The 20884-nt window shown below is 34.8% G+C and overlaps 1 long non-coding RNA gene across 1 annotated transcript in view; it reads right to left on the reverse strand.

Annotated features, from left to right (window-relative positions):
• The window catches only part of LOC112953609, a 73494-nt gene that overhangs the window by 24105 nt on the left and 28505 nt on the right, over positions 1 to 20884 (reverse strand). The gene's annotated exons all lie outside the window — the stretch shown is intronic.

Below are 20884 nucleotides of genomic sequence, written 5' to 3' on the forward strand. Positions count from 1 at the left end.
GGGGGGAAAAAAAAAAAAAAAAAAAAAAAAAAAAAAGGAAGAATTTAGTAATATGGGAGTTGCAGAGTATTCCAGAAGTTTTAGTTCTCTCACATGTTATGCAACGTTATGAACTTAATTAAATTTCTTTGTGACTCAGTGTCCCGTGTACAGAAATAGAATAATAATGAATCTTCCTTTCTTTCAGGCTTACATATTTAAATTGTTAGTTCCACAGAGCATGAGCTAAGTCTTTTTTTTTTTTTTTTTTTTTTTTTTTTTGCCTTTCATTTCCTGCTGGTATTTGAAAAAAAGTACAAATGAAAAATATTAAGGGTCAGTCTGGTGAAATTATCTGATGCTAATAATGTTAATATTAGAAAAAAAATGATATTCTTCTATAAAATCCGAGTGTATGCATATATGAACTTTATTTATATGGAGAACCCTCATAGTGGGCTCAACCCTCATAGTGAAAATCCAATAGATTTCAAGACTGATGCTAAAATTTAAGGAATCCTAACTTACAGGATGTGAACCAAGATATGAATATATCTCCTGCTAGATATATAAGGATAGATTTCTTTTTTTCAGTCTGAAGAGATTCCAGTCATCAACCATTAGTAAAGCTAATCTTGAGGAGGTATTATGGGAGAATCTGTTGTCAGATACAGCAATACAGAACTTTTTTCTGTCATGTTTTCTGTGATACAGAAAAAAAAAAAAAAAAAATTGTTTAGACAAAGTCCATTATTCAGCTTTATCAAATACTTTTGTATTTGATATTTAAATTAGAAAAAAAGGTTTTATATTTAATAACAGAAGTGAGTATACATTTTTGTGTTTTATAAATTTAAACAAATAAGTTATTCAATTATGCTATTTTAGCTGATTCAGTGTATTTTACAAAATTGCAAAGTTCCAAATTTACATTCCTTTCCAAAATGGAAGCAAGTCCTGAAATCACAAAATTTAATTCAAATCAATTTTTGGATGACTCCACTGACATATTTGCCAGAAAACTTTTCTCTTAATTAGCATTTCTAACRCATATTATTTAGCACAGATCTTTAAAAATGTGTAACTGCCAATATTACGTGGGCAAGAACAGTCTTAATGTGCTGCTCTCCAGCTATTTAGTGCACTACATCCTTGCAGTTAGTATAATACAATTCAGGGCTTTGTTTATCTGTTTAAGGATGCCTTTGAGCCTTTGCGCCTCAGGGTACTGCTATAACTTGGCTCTATTTTACTTACAGACACAGAGATACATTTTCTCCTCTTGGGACATGAAGTTCCTAATTATGCCAGTCTAAGAGCTGTTCAAAACCAATCATTTTCCTTTGCAGAGATTCCATTCCCCACTGGGACAGCCCCTGTTTTCCGGTGATCTAATCGGCTAATTCTTTTACACTGCTTAGCACTACACAATCTTCCATACGTCCAAAAGCCATAGCTGCCAACCCAGCTGACACTATATGTTTTAACGCTCCTGAAAGACCAGACCCCAGGACTATGAATTATTTCCTACGAAACATCTAGCCAATGACTACTCAAGAAGTTGGTTTTAAGCCACTTAATGCTGCACCATTAAGAAGCCTGAGTCACAGAGGATGTATGAGGATTTGAGACACCTAAATCCGAACTTCTGATCTTGAAAATCCTCACTCAGCTTAACTCGCGAGGAGTCTATATTTCATTGACAAATTGATTTATCACTTAAAACTCTTTAGAGGCTTAAAAAGGCAATTTTATCCCATGATGATTTCCAATCTAAATTATGTGCCAGTTTGTCCTAATTACTTCTCTGCGGAGCCATACTTGGGTTTGTTTATATCTTAAAGGGTTTTGTCACAAAGCTTAGTCACTTACTGTTGTTAAAGTGCTTTATGATCTCCTAAAGCAGCAGTTATAGAAGTACAGAACATTATTTAGAAACATACATTTTTCTTTGATGATTTAAGTACATAAATCCTGGAATTAAAATAAATGAAATTTTCACAATTGGAAGATGCCACTTATTTATTGACCAGTGTTATCTGGCCGAACTGCAGGTTTTTTCACTAATACCTTTAACCACTGGTCTCTCTGACTTCCAACACCTTCTCTCTTCTTTTCCATAGATCACCCATGTCTTAATGCCTTCATTACACAAAGAAAGCCACTGATACCAAGATATATAACAAATGGTGGTTACCTACCACTGACAGAAATTATTTGTAGAAGAATATGGTTAAATAAAGGTAAAACACATCATTTTGCTTTCCTTTTTTTTTCTTATATACTTACTTTTCCAGTTTGAATATAAATTTTAAAAACAAAATTTAAAAAAAAATCTAGAAAAAAAGGATGATGGTTTAAACTTGAACTTTTAAATACCTGTCTTATTCTCTGCTGTTATAAAAAAAAAAGAAAGAAAAAAACAGATAGGTAGATAAAATATTTTAATAAAACTTGTATTAATGTTCATGTTCAGTTTTCTTTTCTTCAATGGAACCTGAAAAGCCCTGTATGCTGATGCACTGCTGCTTAAAAACACATTTTTCTTTCAGTTGGGATAGGTTAGACTAGAACCTAAAAGATGTRGAGCTGCAGTCCCTGAAACACTTTGTGGGCTGCCCTGGGAGCCGGGGAGGCAGCAGAGCGAGGATGCTGCTTCTGCTGTTGCTACGCAACCACCCAGCATCCCACAAGCTCAGTGGCCCCATCCCTCCACACATTACTGGCAGAGACAGCATCATCATAGGCTTATCCCTGTGTTTTTAGCTTATTACTTAGACCAGAGATGTTGCCTGAAATGATACTGAATCATAACAAGCTAACAAAAAAAAAAAAAAAAAAGGATTTAAGGAAAATTTAATGGTGGTCAAAGATATACGTTAAGCAACAAGCTGTACTGATAAATTGTATTGATGGCTAAATCCATATTTTGGTCAAAAAACTCCTTAATCTTAAGCTGTATTTTCTTGTCTTAGAGCAAGTCTTGGGGAGGAATATATTTTCTGAACATCCTATAAAATGTGTATTTTTGACTTTTTTTTTTTTTTTTTTCTAGCTGGACAATCCTGAACTGAAAATATAAACTCATGAGCAAGAAGACGACAGGAAAAAGAGCTAGGAATCGGAAAATACAAACTTTATTTGGATCTCTTGCACTCCAAATGAATGTCCTTACCTCCATTTTATTGATTATGTTGCATCCCTAATTAAAACAGTACTGAAACAGACTTCTTCTGTTAAAAAAAAAAAAAAAAAAACTATAATTCTTTTCTTTCTCTTATGCCCAAGCTTGTGTACTTGCATTCCTAGTCTCTTCTCCTGCTTCTTTCAGTGTTTATGCAGACAATCTGGCAAAAAGCTTCATTCTACTAATGCATGCAGCTTCTGCATTTTTCCAGATCACCTGCATTTATCATGATGAGATAACTACTTGGCTGTAACATAGCCACCTGGTCACAAACTATTTTATAGGGAATTATTCAATACCATCTAATTCTATAAAGAACTGGCACCCAAGTTGATACTCCCGCAGGTAGTTAAAATTGAATACTTCATGATAACATAACTAAGATGGTGTCCTTAATAAAGTATAAAGCTAATCAGATTAAAAACAACAACAAAAGTCCAAAATTAACTGCTGAAGCATTACTGTAATATACAATAAAAATCGAAGAATATGCCATTAGCTTTCTGTTACTGTACTTCTCATAACATGATAGATTATAATTCAAATTTAGCAGCATGTACGATCCCTGAGTTTGAGATATTTTTCCTGAAAGTTGAAGAAATGTGTTCATCTTGTCTGAGCTGAATTAAAGATACTGCATTCAAAAAGTATTTATTTCTAAATGAGATATCCAATTTCCTCTTTCCATAGGCTTTTTTTTAGAAGTGAGAAATACTGGGCAGCTCCTATTGATTTAAAAAAAAAAATACATGGGAAGAAATACTCACTTTCTGAAGCTTATCTACAAGTTTATCTACAAATTCAGTGAAAACTTCTAAGTGTTTACAGCTTTGAAATTTAAATCAAATAATATAATGTCTAACTATACATTTGGAAGGCAGTTTTATTTGTCCTATCTGTATTTCCAAAACACGTTCATACGAAATTGACAGCTGCAAAGATATTTCTTCTATATTCAGATGAATGAAATAAAACAAAGAATAACTTGTGAGTTGTAGCCACACCATGGTAATCTTTCTGCAGATATTGTATCTTTCTGACTATTCATTTTTGCTGTATTGTACTAAAGACTGGTGAATTAACCTGATATCCAGGTTAATTCTTTTTTTTTTTTTTTTTTCTTGCTCATATATCTTTCCTAAGCCATTTCATTTGTGTGGTAAGTTACAGCATTTTAAAGGAGGTTTTTACTGAATATTAATTAACATCTATTTTCAACATTCAGTATTTTCAATAGAGGTTTTCASTATATTTCTCATATTCAGTATATTTCTCATATTCATTCTCAATAGTTTTAACATATAATTTGTTATAAGAATAAAGCTCTACAGCTTACAAAAATTGGCCATGTATTGTCAGACTTTACTGTTTTTCTAAGATGTCTAAATTTTTAATATCTTTTTAATCTAATAATTGAATGCTATTAGGCAAATAATAACCTTGACTGAAACAGGCATAAAAGAAAATATTTCATGGAGTTATTTAATCCTCATTTGTACTTTCTATACCAAGAAAAAGCTCTATCTGAGTAGCCTTAGAATCCAGCAAGTACAGAACACACACCAGTAGGGATACAGGAAAGTATTTGTTTCTCTTTGAAACCAGAAGGGGTTAAGCAAATATTTCTAAAATGACTCTCAAGTCATTTCATATATGATATGGGATGCAAAGATGTGCTCAGCTGTATGTTATCTTTGATGTAGTTTAGTCTCATGATATGTCACTTTACCTAGAAATTCTTTTCAATAGCAATATGCTACTTACTGATCTCACTGAGTCAAATTTTATGGTGTAAGATACAAGACTTTTCCTCTGAAACCGAGCCAAATACATTTATAAGAATTTTTACTGTGGTATATATGAGTAAATGTAACTGTTCTCCAAAATATGATTTTAAGGTTTTAAAATATTTTAAAGAGTCAATAACCATTATGAAAAAGATAAAGTGTAAAAATTGCTGGTTGGGCATACTGCATTTCTGTCCTTTCCCTAACATGGTGTCCTGGGATCATTCAGGTAGAAAAGACCTCGGGAGGCCTCTATGCTTAAGCAGGCTCAGCTGCAAGATCAGAGCTTGTTTTTCAGGGTTTTATTCACCCAGGTCTTGAAAACCTCCAAGGATGGAGACTGCATAACCTCTCTGACCTGTTCCTGCAGCCTGTCTAGGTCCCTCTGGATGGCAGTCCTGCCCTTGAGCATCTTGAATTTATTTCCCTAGTTTGGTATAATATGCGTACTTGATGGCAGCATGCACCACAGATTCCTCCTGGTCATTGATGGAGATGCTAAGTAACACAGTACCGGGACCCTGTCATCTTCTGCTTGTTAACAGCATCCAGATAGACACAATCTATTAACCTCAGCTCTCTGACCCCAAGAGCTTTTACTCAGCTTGTTGTGCATACATCCAGAGCATAACATCTAACTAGGACACAAGAATATTGTCTGACACTTGTGACAGTGTCACAAGTCTTGCTAAAGTTGAGGTAAATGGTATTCACTGTTCTCTCCTCATCTGCCTACCTGGTCTTATTATGGAAGACAATCACACTGGTCACGAATGATTTTCCCTTGGGAATTATGGCCCAGACTTTGTGCTGACTTGCACACCATTTTTTTGTCTCTTTGTCATCTCCCTGGATCTTGGGACTTGTAGTAGTACTACTTCCTTTTTCCAGCACCTCAACAAATGTCTTCCAGATCATTTGGATTCAAAATATGGTAGGTGATTACTGAATTTACTTTAACATATAAAATTATTTTTATTCTATTTTAAATCCCTTCCTGTCAACTCCATCTGAACTTTACATGATGATTACATCATCATACATTTAAATAACCTTCTACACTGATGAGATATAGCTCTTACTGCAGGCCTTTGGTAGCATCACAATAAAAGTAAGATATTAGGAAGAAATTAATTAAATTTCCTGTAACATAAACCCATATGCAAAAATCCTCAATACATTTAATGACAAGTATCCTTGCCATGATGCTTTTTCTTACTATTTTCACACACATACATACACACACACGCACACACAAAAGAAGAGAAAGTTTAATTAGTTTCCTTATATAAGTGCTATAATGTGATAACAGATAAAGAAATGAATTTTAAAGATTATGTCAGCATTTGAGAAGAGCTTTATATTACATGAATGAACTTTAGAATAACTCATTGCTTAATTTTGATCTGTAGTATCATGCAAGTAAACATCCCTGTCCACAGATATAAGTGGACATATATTTCATAGTAGCTGAACTTTTATTTTTAGCATTGCTCTTCAGCATTTTTTTCAAGTGCTTTAACATTACTTCCAGGTTTTATATGTGTGACTTTTCACGATGAAGTCAGAAAAGACTTATGTGAGAAGACTGTAGTTAATCAGATACCCATTTTGTAGAGGATGCTTCCTTCTCTTCCCTGGCATGACAGTTGAAAAGGAGAACCTGGTAATATTAAGGAAGGGTGATAAATAGTTGACTGGATCCATTTCCTCATTTTACTGAAGACTAATGCACTAAGGAATAAGGAGGAGAAAAAAAAAAAGAAAGAAAATGAAAATGTATTCTGACAGCGCACATAGCTCTAGTTCCTATGCTCTCAGGAGCAGAACGGCAATGTGCATGCAATAGATATGTCAGAATTACAGGCTAATGTATTCCAAAGGATTTAGGATAGAGCAAAATGTATCAAATCGTGCAAGTTAACTGTACTTAAATAAAATGATTATCAGTTTAGGTTGTTTGAAAGAAATTTGTTCTGGGTGAAAGCCTCATATGTGAAATATGTAAAACAGGGAAAAGACATTAAACTGCAAGGCAATTCTTCCACAGGCAGTGTGAATCTACTAAAACTTGAACTGCATCTACTAAAAATAAGCCTTTTTGTGAAGTAACCTTTAAACACAAGAAAGTGTTTTGTTTCCTCTCGATATAATAGCATACAGAGAGTTTTAACAAGATTCTTCTATAGCCTAAAATCATCATATAAGCAATACCTATTGGGTTRTAAACAATAATTTTCATTATAACTATTTTCTTAGTAAGTCACAGGATGAAGTAGAGGATGAAAAGTTTTGGGTGGCATTGTTACTAGTTATCATAGCTGATAACATATTTATTTTAACCCAAGTTCCCATTTCTCTACCTTTTCTTCTTATTTTTCAGTCAAATTGTTGATATTTAGATTCATGCATCTTTGAGTATCAAGGTTAGAGTTCTAGAGCAGTTCATTTTAAAAATAAAGATTGAATTCTGTGTGTAATTCAAATGTTTATAGCTGGTTTTCTCAGAGGAGCAATACAAATGCGTAATGCAAATGAAAGACACCTATTCTTATCTTTATGCTTAGCAGAACCATTAACAGGACCATTGCTACCACATTCACAAACAGATTTTGCAAAAGCACCATTTTGTTTCACAACTACTCTTCCTTAGTGATACCTGATTATTCTTTTATCTCTCAGCTAATTTGTACTACATAGTCAAATACTGAAAAGAAACCTCTTTCCATCATTATGAAAGACAGCATCTTCCAAAAAATAAAAAAAGGAATATATTCAAGAGGACAGCTGGGTACTGGAATAATAAGTTATCTTTGAAATATCTCCTTACAAAATTTCCTTTGAAAAGTGTGTGTACTTCACACCTTCACATCCTTGAAAGACATTATTGAGAAGTTTTCATAAAGTAGCACTCAGGCTTCACAAAGTCTATGTTTGAGAAATTATTGTTTAAAGGGATAAATTAAATGATACATATCAGGAATGTCAAGTACTATGTATAATTCAATTTATTTGTATGCATAATTTGTGTTACTTTATTCAGTTCCAAGGTTGGCAAACTTTAAGAGAGTCACTATCATGTGATAATAAATAAATGATTATCAAAAAGATTTCTAAATCAAACATCAAAGAAAGGAAAGAGTGTAGGAATAAATTATTAAAAACACTCTTCAAACTATTCATATTAGTCTTCAAACAGGTCATATTTTTTATATATTAAAGCATATGTATTCAAATATATATCTCATGCTAGCATATTATGCATACACACTTATGCATATTCTCATAGTCTGCTCCCCAACACTACACAGTTTTCCTCTCTGCTGTCAAGTTTGACTGTCAGGCGTTATGTACTATTAGTCACCTATATCTATGAGGTCTCTTGTGAACTAATGCAAGCCCTATGGATTAAGGTAGAGCAAATGCACCAACCATATGAGTACCTCATAATTTTAATATAGAAAGTGGCATATACATATACACTTACACACATATGTATACCTTACTCAAACTTTTGGGCTTGTCTGCCTCTTAACGGCCCTTATAACTGTCATTCAGAATGTACTGAATTCAGTTGCTTGTATGGGAATCCTTCCTGTTATCATCAACTCTTAGGACACATTCAGAGAAAAAAAAGGAAATATCCCAAATTAATGATATCCACACAATTTCTGAAAAGTGAGTCTCAGCAGGGTAATAGACACTGAGAGAGAATTGCTCTGTGTTGGGTGTATGTAACAGCTACTCTGCTTTTGCTTCATGGGGCTGGAGAATTAGAAAAAAATCCATCCTTCCCAACCTCACCCTCCACTGCCTGTGGAAAACCATCCTACATCCTCGCTGCCAAATTCTGAAATACGCTGCGATATTTAAAGCTTCTAGTTCTTCAGAGGAAAAGAGACAAGAGTTCAGTAAACATATTCTACCATCTGCTTGGGATTCCATAAATTAAAGATGTCTGAGTATTTTTAACCTCATTCGTACAGACTTGGATATCTTTTTTTGTGTTGTGTTTTTGCATCTGTCCTGTTTAGCATCTTAGTATAAAGCTGACAGAGGGAGGCTCAAAGATATGCAACATGGCCTTACTTCTGGTTTGTTATTTAACAAGTCTGTTTTTTTTTTTTTTCTGTTGCCCCTCCATTCCTCCAATTTCCTTTATCATCTCTTATTTTTCTATTTATTGATAACTTTCAAAAGGTTAGCAGGAAATAAGAATTGACAGAGAAAGAACAAGTGATCATAAACCTTAAAAATAAATGCTGCTAGCTGACTGGGTTAGTGCTTCTAGAACAATAAAAGGTCACTAAATTTTTAAACTTCTTATGGTAATGGATTATTTTTTGTAAAATTTTTACATTGAAAAGTCAGTTTTGATTATCTGAATGCTTTCCTGAAAGACTGTGGATATCAGGTAATATTTATTCCAGTAATCTAGAAATTTAGAGAAGTAACTAAGAGTGGAAAGAAAGTATCTGTAGAGTAATGGCTTGAGAAAGTTTCCTTTTTATTTCTTAAAGAGACATCTAGCAGAGACAAAGACTTTATCTGACTAGCTATTTTATTCCTTATGCAATATGGAAAGAATGACAACATGGTATTTTCTACAGTATGATCTCCCCTTTGCAGAGCACTTCAGAAATATGGTACATTAGAAATCAGATTCCCCCTGTTATGAAAATTCTCTAAAATTCTCTAAGTTACCTTCCTTTTATTTCATAGACCTCCTCTTACTGAAGTTGCTGAAACATATTTCTATTTCATAATATGTTTTTCTTTGTAATTTGAAGTACTGTATGATCAGGGATTTATAATCAAATATTACATTTAATAGCTGACTTGGAGAGACTTAAGTAAGTCTGTGGTTGAAAAGGCACGCCCAAGAGAAACAATGTGTTAGCAAAGTGTGGATTAAAGCACTGATGAAAAAGTGCAAAAAGAAAAACATCAAGAAAATTTCATTCATATGATTAGAAAAGTGTGAAGTTATAAATCATAAGCAAAAGACTGCAATGGCACCTATAAGTCAATCAAACAAATTTATATTATGGCTTAGAAAATACACCTATGGAAGAGTACAAGGGTCTTTTTTATACATATTCTAGGTATAGACATAAACAATAAATTTTACTTTAATATATACAAAAGATTGATCCCACTGTATTTGGAAATGGGGTTGGATTAAGCCAGTGTTGTCCATTGCTTAGTGTGATAAACATATATAAGATCTTTGGATTCATGTCTTTTGTTTTTCCAGAAGATAATAGATAATATGAACTGTGAAAACCCTTACAGCAGTGATGCAGAATCATAATTAATTAATATGTGAGAATTCTATTTTTGAATGCATTTAACCCATTATTGAGCAACTCTTTATAACACACAATATAAAAATGTCCATATTCATCCAGGTGACATAAGAGTTTTGGTCCCTTTCCATAAATGAGGATAGCATTAGTTTCTTGTTAGAAACTGTTTTACATTAGCTTTTTCATCTTTAAATTAAATCTATAAAATATACATTAATTATGGCATATGATAACCCTGCAGGCTGGTCAGATGTCAGCATCATATATAATGTGGTGCTATCCTGTCTTTATTGGGGCATATGTGCAAATATAAGTACACAATGTACCAGCATCAGAGTGACATCCAGAATCTTAAGGACCAGATGGCCTCTACAGAGAAAGACTCATACACTGAAGATAGAGATAATATCTATCATTTCCCTTATGCAAGAAACCTCAACATAATACTAAAGTATACTCTCAAGAATTTTGAAGTTCTAAGGAAAATAAACCATTTGGATTATGGAAGTCTCATGTAATCAAAGGAATTCTTGGTTTAATCATGGCAAGATTTTTAGAAAAAAAAAATTGTTATATGTTTGTGGCAGAGGCAGATGTACTTTTTACAAAACTATCATATGAAAAGATGATCACCATGACATTTTTTTCCCAGCTGGCCATATTGTTTTGGGCCATAAATCTGCATCCAGACAAATGTCTACTTACTGGCTCACAACCACCTTGAACTAGATGCTCAACTTAATAGTGCCAGAAGCAAGTACTAATGTAAATAAATCAGTAGAACTTATGGAATGATGTCTTGCATCATGCATTCTTTCTCTCCAGGAAGTTTGAATCCAACTAACAGAGTCCAGTTGGAGGCCTGTAGTTAGCGGTGTCCCCCAGGGGTCGGTCCTCGGTCCGGTCCTGTTCATTATTCATTAATGACCTGGATGAAGGGCTGGAGTGCTCCCTCAGCAAGTTTGCCAGATGATACCAAACTGGGAGGAGTAGCTGATAGCCCTGAGGGCTGTGCTGCCATCCAGAGGGACCTGGACAGACTGGAGGACTGGGCAGCGAGAAATCTCATGAAGTTCAATAAGGGCATGTGCAGGGTCCTGCACTTGGGGAGGAATAATCCTGGATACCAGTACAGATTAGGGGTTGACCTGCTGGAGAGCAGCCCCGCAGAGAGGGACCTCCGCATTGTGGTGGATGACAAGCTGACCATGAGGCAGCAGTGTGCCCTGGTGGCCAAGAAGCCCAACAGGATCCTGGGGTGCATTAAGAARAGCGTCTCCAGTAGGTCGAGGGAGGTGATCATCCCCCTATACACAGCCCTGGTAAGGCCACATCTGGAGTCCTGTGTCCAGTTCTGGGCTCCCAGTACAAGAGGGATGTGGAGCTGCTGGAGAGAGTCCAGCGCAGGGCTACGAGGATGATCAGGGGCCTGGAACATCTGCCCTATGAGCAAAGGCTGAGGGAGCTGGGCATRTTCAGCCTGGAGAAGAGAAGGCTGAGGGGGGACCTGATCAGCGTGTATAAATACCTCAAGGGAGGCAGTGAGGAGGAGGGGRSYGGCCTCTTTTCAGTGGTGGACAGCGATAGGACTAGAGGAAACGGCCACAAGCTGAGGCACCAAAAGTTCCACAGGAACTTAAGAAAACACTTTTTGACAGTGAGGGTGACAGAGCCCTGGAACAGGCTGCCCAGRGAGGTTGTGGAGTCTCCTTCTTTGGAGATCTTTAAAACTCACTTGGACGCAGCCCTGTGCCATGTGTTCTAGGTGACCTTGCGTGTGCAGGGAGGTTGGACTAGATGACTTCTGAGGTCCCTTCCAACCTTAAGCATTCTATGATTCTAAGGGAGAATGAAGGAAGAGGACAAGCTCTTTTCATTGGTGGCCAGTGATAGGACGAGGGGTAATGGCCATAAGCTGGAGTGCAGGAAGTTCCATCTCCAGGTGAGGAGGAACTTCTTTCCTGTGAGGGTGACAGAGCAGTGGAACAGGCTGCCCAGGGAGGTTGTGGAGTCTCCTTCTCTGGAGGTCTTCAAAACCCGCCTGGATGCCACCCTGTTCCATATGCTCTAGGTGTCCCTGCTTGAGCAGGAAGGTTGGACTAGATGATCTCTAGAGGTGCCTTCCAACCTTGAATATTCTGTGATTCTGTGAAATACCAGGATGGGACTAGAAACATTTTTTTTTTTTTTTTCCTCCCCTGTACAATTAATAATCTGTATGGATTTAGTTCTCAGAAACTACAGTTGTTTTATCAAACACTGACAAAAGATTTGCTAGGTGTAGGTCTCTGTGAGCTTCACTTGTGAAGCAGCTTTGGCACRGTCTAGCAAATCTTACAAGACAATCACCTTACAAGACAGGTTTACTGCACTTCTGGTGTGTAATTGTTTTATAAACAGTAGTTATTCTGCAACCCACTTCTACCCATGCTCAGTTCCATCCCTTCTTTCATAGAATACATACATGTAAACCATAACATAGCCTAAACTTTTCACAGAACTCTTATGCATTTTCTCCAGATTATAAAGAGAACATTTGGTTTTGCTGGCAGCCCATGTTAGGAAAGAAGCTCCATTTCTCTGACCAGGTTGCTTGAAATTATCACTGCATTTCACTGTTTTAAAAGACAGAAAAATAACTTTTATGTCTTTCTGACTTATGTCTTATTTCCTATCATTTCATCATCTCTTGAAAAAAAGACATACATATCAAAGCAAAACTGCTTATTGAAAATAAGCAGTATGTGAACTCAAACCAAGATCAGGTTGAAATTAAATGTTAAATGAGTAGAAAACAAAATGCTAAACACATATCAAGTGTTTTATTTTATTAATACTACTAAAAGTATTATTACTATCTTTCTCCCAATACACTCCACCAAAACTGTAAAAGGAAAGACTATGAGGAAATGGGACCCTTGCTGCTGGAACAGCTGGAATGAATAAAAAGGAGACAACTCTCTGCACATGCTACTTCCACAGGCATTCTAATGTGAGACAACATCAGGAAGAGCTGCAAACGTGCTAAAACAAATTCACATACAAAGCTGCTAGAAGAAACTATTAGCTCTGTCAAGTTATACTACTAGAGACTACAAGGGATATGCCCGCACACCAGCTTTCACAAAGAAACATAAGGTAATGTGCACAATTGTATTTTACCTTCCTCTCATCTCTATTATATTCTAATTTAAAATATGAATGATATGTATATATGCATATATATATATATATTGATATATATACATATATAAAATGAATCTAATATAAAAGCATAGTATAAGTTAGAAATGGCCAATATCCTGCCTGCTGCATTGTTCCATAGAAGAGATTATTAGGAAACAGTGTGAAAAAAGACAAACATGCTGCAAAACTTCCCTGCTCTACTCAGTACTCAAACCTCTGGAAATTTATGAAGTAAAGATTTATGCTTTGTGCTTACTAGTCCTACTGATTTTATTTCCCATTATTTTTGTTGCGTATGTATATATTTTTGTATATAAATGTACATATTTGTGTTATATATAAGTGTATATAAGCTGAACTGCTTGAAAAAGGATAAATTTGCTCCAACTTCAGTATCTTCAATCKGATTTTCCATCTTTAATAGTACAAATTATTTGGGGTGAGGGTATTACTCTCGTGTTGAGTACTGAAGCCATTCAAGAAGAAATAAAAGAAAATGTAACAGAGTCAAGGTCAAGAAAGAAATGACAAAAGACTAAGTAAGCTCGTGAATGCTTGAACTACAGAGGCATTTTCCTCTTTGCTTCATATATAAGTGATAACAAAATATTTTATTGACTTACCTAATTTTCCTTTTGGTAGACCCACATATTTTCAAAATACAGCTGGTAGCTATAAGTGTTTTTGTTTTTTTTTTAATTGTCTAATTAAAATTATTTTTGCTTGCCTGGGCCCAGCATGGGCTGTCAGCACAYTGTGCGTGTGAGCAGTGGAACTTTATCCCACAGTGCCTATCTACATTAGAGACATACTATTTTCCATAGTTTATAAACCAGCTCTCATCCTTTTATGTGATTACAGTAAGTGCTTGAATGAGGATGGACACTGAAATCAGTGAGGGTAATAGCATAGCAGTGCACTGCTATTCTGAGTTCTTATCACACTGAGTCATAAATTTACTATTTGTATTGCTGTAGCAGTGGAAAGACTTAAGTGGTAAATTCTATGTGGTACTAGTAAAGGAATTTTGCAGCATAGGTTTTTTTTGTTTGTTTGTTTGTTTTTTTTTTTTTTTTTTTTGAACAATGTATTCTTTCTCCATTGATATCCTTCTGTTTTAGCAGTCCAGTAATTAAGTGCCTACACTGCAGATGGCTTTAAGATTTTATGTTCAATAGATGTATTCTGCTTTATATTTAGTAGATACTCATAGAATACCTATTCTATGCAATAGTATCTGCAGAGTGAGCAGTAATGTAAAGGCTACTTATTTATCATTGGCCTTGTGGATGAATAATGAAAGTGTCACTTAGTTTTCAGGCTTGCTTTGTAGCTCTGAAGAGTTTTCTTTGCCTGAGAGTTTTGTAATTGCCTCCAGGATTGTTTCTGAAGTTTTTTTCCAAGGATTTTATTGCTTCCTAGGTTCAGTGGACACCCCAAAATCTCTACATTCTAAAATAACAATTTATGGCCCATTAAAGTTCAGATAGTTTTGAGCAACAGTGAGTATATTGAGAATTAATGGTCTTGGTGATTTGCATTGGATGGGATAACTGATATTAGGATTCTGATATTGCATTACTTTACACACAGCATGAAATCACTGCAGTTTTAAGATACTCCTGTATTTCATCCTCAACCTTAACTACTAAAAATAAATAAATGAATTGTAGAGTTACTTATGATAATGTTAGTACAGATATGTATATAGTATCTGGCAATTGCTTTAAACTACAAATAGTAGAGGAATTAAGTCTTGCCTGTAGTCTTCACTCAGACCTGAAAACAACATTCCACAAGAAAAGTTATTCAGCCAAGAAAGAGTCCAATGCCATGTACCATATTATTTTATTTTTCTTTCAGAATATCCTATTTCAAGAAGTCAGGAAAATGTTATGAATTGCATTCACTGAATCTCTGTCAGTGCAGACATACTGGTTGGTAAAATCTGAAGGAGTCAGAGATTATTTTAAACTTCTAAGAGAGATAAATACAACCCCCCAAATTTAATTGATATTAATTTGGGATGGTTTTACAAGACCAAAATGTACAACATCAGAATGTGCAGCTTTTATTCTTGTAGACCCTGTCTGGTTCTACAGGAACCTGCACTTCTGTATCCACAACACAGAGCCTGAAATGCTGATGCCAGTGAAAGTGCTCATTAGGACTCTATGAAAATCAGAGAAAGTATCTCAGTGATTTTGATAACATGATGCATGTAAAAAACAGGTAATTCAGCCTGAAACTAGAAATTGAACCTATTTTTTATCTTCTACGCAAAACTTTGTGAGACCTTTACATCTGTTGATGCAAACAGGTCTACAATTGAATCATAACTGAATCATTTATGCAGTATTGACAACCTTACTGGACGCATAACTGTGCCTTTTGATGCATATTTATCTCTAAAACTTAGATTCTAATATTTCTATAGCATCTCAGTAGTATTTTCTGATTTTTTTTTTATTTTCTTTGGTCTCTGTTTTATTTTAAAGAATATTATTTGAAGGGTAAATATAATGGTGATTATGAAGTATCCATTCAGTGACAGGGTTATAGAAGAATGAGGTTATTCTTTTGTGAATGAGGGGGCAACAGAACCCAACAAGAAAACCTTGCCCAGAATGAGCTTCTGTCTTCTTATTCAGGAGGATATGGATGCATGCATGCATGATCTTATTGCATATTACAAGCAATTTCAATAACAGAAAGAAAAAATTTCCCTGCTGAGGTTTCCATGATGAGGCTGACAGCTACAATTCTGGGTTTTGCAAGACTATTTACTGTACAAAAATATTTTCATTCTGGGACACAGTTTTAGCATCRTGTCCGCTTTTAAAGATTAAAGAGGCCCATCCTTAGGAAACCCTGGAGGAACAAGTCTCTGCAGAGAAAAGGAACCAATCTTCTTTTAAGTTTTCTTTTATCTATTTCTATACAATTTAATTGTGATGACCCAGATAGGCACTTTGTGCTGCGCTCTTTTGTTATTCTCTGGATGAGGAATATAATTTAATGACAATTAGATAAACTGGGAAAATATTTACCATACACAGGATATTTTAACAAACATCATTATATTGAAATCTTAAAGAATTGTTATTGATGGAAAGGAGAATAAAATATATTCAGAGAGAAAAAGTCATGAAAATCATTTCTATAGAAAATGTTGTAGACTTTAAAATAAACTTCCATTGCCAGTCAGCTGAAAGTCAGTTGTGGCTTAGTGAACTTWATTATTATTTCTGGAGCACCATAAGCTACAAGGTACTTTACAGGTATAAACAAAGATGTAGATTCTTTTCCTGGCAAAAGTTTAATATTTTATAAGACAACTTGCTGTAATCTCAATAGTGTTAAAAACCTAATGAGGATTTGTCTGCAGTACAAATTACTGAGAGAAATACTGTTCTGTTTCTCATACCACGTATGTCCCTGAAGCTGCATTTAAGCATCCCTTTATAATCCTGTTTTGCTAGATATTAGCCTAGGCTTACACTAAACACTGCTCAGCATAACTATGAAAAATACACAATAGGAATAATTATTCTTTGGCTCAAATGAACTTCCAGTCTTTCCTGGGAGACTCTAGGCCTCTTTCCTGTGTTTTTATTGAGTTAAGCATCAGAAATAGGACACACAAGCCTACCATTTAGAAGAGTTCTTCACTAGACTACAAATTGAGAATAATCCATACGTTCACACGCAATTTTTTTGTGAGATTACTATCTCTTAGTACAGCTATTTACATTAAAAGATGAGGAAAAATTAAAGCAGAATATTTATGGAGAAATAATAAAAAAAAAAAGAAAAAGAAAAAAAAAGAGGAAGCTGTGAATTATCTCTGTTGAGCTAATTTTTCTATCTTCTATTTTTTTGGGCTGGTGCTGTTCTCCATCTACCAATATGTTATTTGAATTCATTCAAGTAATTAGATAAAGAGCTTGTTTATGTCAAGGTTAAATTTAACTGTATGAGACAAACTATATTCTCAGTTTCATCTCTCTGTAAATACTGAATAATTGAAATCAGCAGAGCTAGTCCTGATTTCCTTTAGTAACAAGAGCTATTAAAAGCAGAATTTGATGTCTGAGGTCAGTACCATAGGTCTTATGAACAATTACATTAACTTATGTAAGCCCTTCAGCTAAGTTGGAGATACTGTGATGTGTATAGCTGAAACATATTATTCATGATGAGAATTAATTGAATCTAGAATAAAATAATCCTAATAGCATTGATAAGTTTCCCTAATGGGAATGCAATAAGTTTTAGTTTAAAATCAAAAACAATATTTGTTGTTTAATAATGCAGTTGTAACAACGATACTTACACTACAGTTAGGATAATAGTACAAGTTTTAAAATAAGAAGAACAATAATCTCTGCAAATACCTGTTCTAGTCACTTTACTGGTCATATAGTGTACATTAGCAATCAGAAACAAAAATAGTGATTCTATTTGAATAGTCTCCTGATTCTCCTGCAGTCTTTCTACTAAGAGAAGAAACAACTATTTAGTATCTTTTCTCCTTACTTATTTTCTTGAAACACATAAAACCTCAGGCAATAATATGCTGAAGTTTGTTAAAATGGTACAAGTTCAAAAAATGTTTGAATAGGACAGAGGAAAGCAATATCGCTGCGCTGAGCTGGATTTCATAGCAAACTGGTTAATGTTAACTCCCAACTGTTTGTATGAGAAAGAACCTAGCAGATCATATCATAGCACAGCATCTCTTTAGCAAACACATTGGAAGTAAGTATGGATAGAAAGTATCGTTGTGAATAGGTAGCAAATCTGCCTAAAAAGAAAAGCTGGCATAGAAGCACTCAGTCCCTAACTTAAATAATATCAGTGAAAAGTATGCAGTCCTGCATGGAGAACTCAGTTTAGCAGATGGATTTTATGTTCTTGTGTCATGCTTGAATAGATTCTGAAGGCTTAGACAGAGGCAAGTGCTGTCCTAAGTGCAAAACCTTTTTTTTTTTTTTTTTTTTGGATAGAAACAGGCCACTGAAGTTAAGCTTCATGAGCATTATACAGACTTGGGACAAGTCCTTTCTTTAGCTACTAATACTTGCATCACCCAACTCAGTTACAAGTGGCAAAAAGCACAAAATAACACCTATAGTTTTCAGCAGACTACATGTCTTCCTTTTCTGGCTACAGTTGGTAAAATCTATAAAAAAAACCCAAACTATTAAAAAAAAGAAAAAAGAAAGAAAGAAAAAAGGAAAGAAAAATACTTTTAAATAAATCAGCCTACAGTGAACTGATAAATTATCCTAAGAGAAAAAGAGAGAAAAGAGAGAAAACACTCTTTTTTGAGACTAGTTAAAGGAATAGGGGTGAGGGAAAGCCCAAGGAGAAAGCAGCCTAGAAAAAGATAAAAATAAAGAAAAAACAGGAAACTACCTAAAAAAAAAAAAAAGCTACAGCTTTTAAAGAAGTGACTATCTTGGAAGCTGAATTCTTCCCCATGCTGTTCTTCCCAAGAAAAGTAGCAATGCCAGTGTCCCAGTCCCACAGGACAATATGACTTGGAGCATCCCCTTCCTTGTGGCTGTGTACCCAGCAGCATTGGCAATGATGATGACTTCAGTGCTGCAGGTGCCCTCTGAGTTTGCTTAGAGTGACTAAAATAAGAAACAAATAAGGAAAAAGCTCAATACAAGTATTTACTACCAAGAAACATAAGACTAAGACAGAGATGAAGTCGATTTTCAAAGGGCCTTTTCCATGAAGGCTCCTTGTGGTTTTCATGATCAGTGAAAAAGGCAGCAGAGCTACATTCATGCTGCTTTCATAGTTACTCCTTTCCTGCATTTGTTGCCATATTCTCTGAACACCTAAACTCCCAGGATTTATGGACTATTTGGCATTTATGAGCTAAAAAAATTCCCCAAAATTGAGAATGACACAAAAGATCTGGGCTGCACCAGGGCTGACAAAAGTCCTGGGAAGTAAGTCTGACTGTCAGGCTAGTRCAGAATGACATGAAAGAACTTAAGTTAGAGAGAAATCCAGATAACGTCTGGTTGCAGTTATATTTTTATCTAGCTAAAGTGTTTTCATATTCATGGTACAAAATATAGTTCTTCCTAAACACATTCAAATGCAGATATTAGATCAAAATGCAAGAATATTGTAGGGAAATGGGGTGGCTTGTGCCACTGTGATATAAAAGTTTCACACCTTTAACAAAATTCAGTTTAATAAAAAAAGGATATCTGCATAAGTTATTGCCTATAAAAATAATAATAAAAATAAGCCTGTCTTTGTGACAGGCAAGTATTTTCTACTTTATTTTYCCATCTCTAAAATGTTAATTTATTCATCCTCATTAAATATAGACAATTTAACCTAAATGGATATATAGTGCTTTTTAGACAATCATGATTTGTCTGAAGCTGCAAATGCTTATATTACTCACTAAAGGCATTAATGAAATTCTTATTATTATTGCCATAAAGTCATGTTTTTTTTTTCCAGTTGTTTATACTTAGCTTTGTATTCATAAAACACAATACAAAGTGACAAAATGATAGTGTTATTAAACCGCATGGCTAGTATTTTCAACAGCACTRGCAGAACTTCTTTCTTTTACTATCACTAGAAGTGTATGAAATAAGAACAAAATTAGGCAAAATTAGGTCTCTACTGAGGGCTGTAGAAATCTAGGGCACTATGTTTTGCCAAGTGAATATGAACACATTGTAAAAAAACGACATATCATCCAGGTATTAATTTTGCAACCATAACTACACAATTAAAATCTAAAAAAAAAAAAAAAAAAAAAGTCTTTAGTCTATAAACAATCTTGTTTTAATAATTGCATAGGCATTGTTTTGGGCTCAGCTCTCAGTGAAACCACAGAATCACAGAGGAAGGGACCTCTTGAGATCACCTAGTCCAACCTTCCTGCTCAAGCAGGGACACCTARAGCATGTGGCACAGGGTGGCATACAGGCAGGTTTTGAAGACCTCCAGAGWAGGAGACTCCGTGCTCTCTGGGCAGCCTGTTCCAGGGCTCTGTCACCCTGACATCAAAGAAGTTCTTCTTCCTGTGGAGATGGTTAGGTTTTGCTCTAATTAGTTTGATTCCCAACAGTGGAAGATTCTGAGGTACTATGAAAGTCAAAGATATATTTAAATAAAGTAGGAATCATATAGGAGAAGGTCAAGAGTGAAAGGGGAAAAAAAAATCAATAAACTATACCAAAAATGCACTCTAATTTTCAAAATAATTTGGACAGGTCAATTTTGAATAGTAATCAATAGTTTTAGAGAATTAAAATTCATCCTGACCTAATGTATGACAGTTCACAATCTAAAAGGTTTGGGCCATTTGGAAAGTGAATGGGAAACTAGCTTTGAAAAGTTACAGAAAAAGATGAGAATACTAATATATTCATGGCAAATTTACTTAT

The sequence above is a fragment of the Nothoprocta perdicaria genome, unplaced genomic scaffold (assembly GCF_003342845.1).
Source record: "Nothoprocta perdicaria isolate Ctin4 unplaced genomic scaffold, notPer1 scaffold_453, whole genome shotgun sequence".
Lineage (NCBI taxonomy): Eukaryota > Metazoa > Chordata > Aves > Tinamiformes > Tinamidae > Nothoprocta > Nothoprocta perdicaria.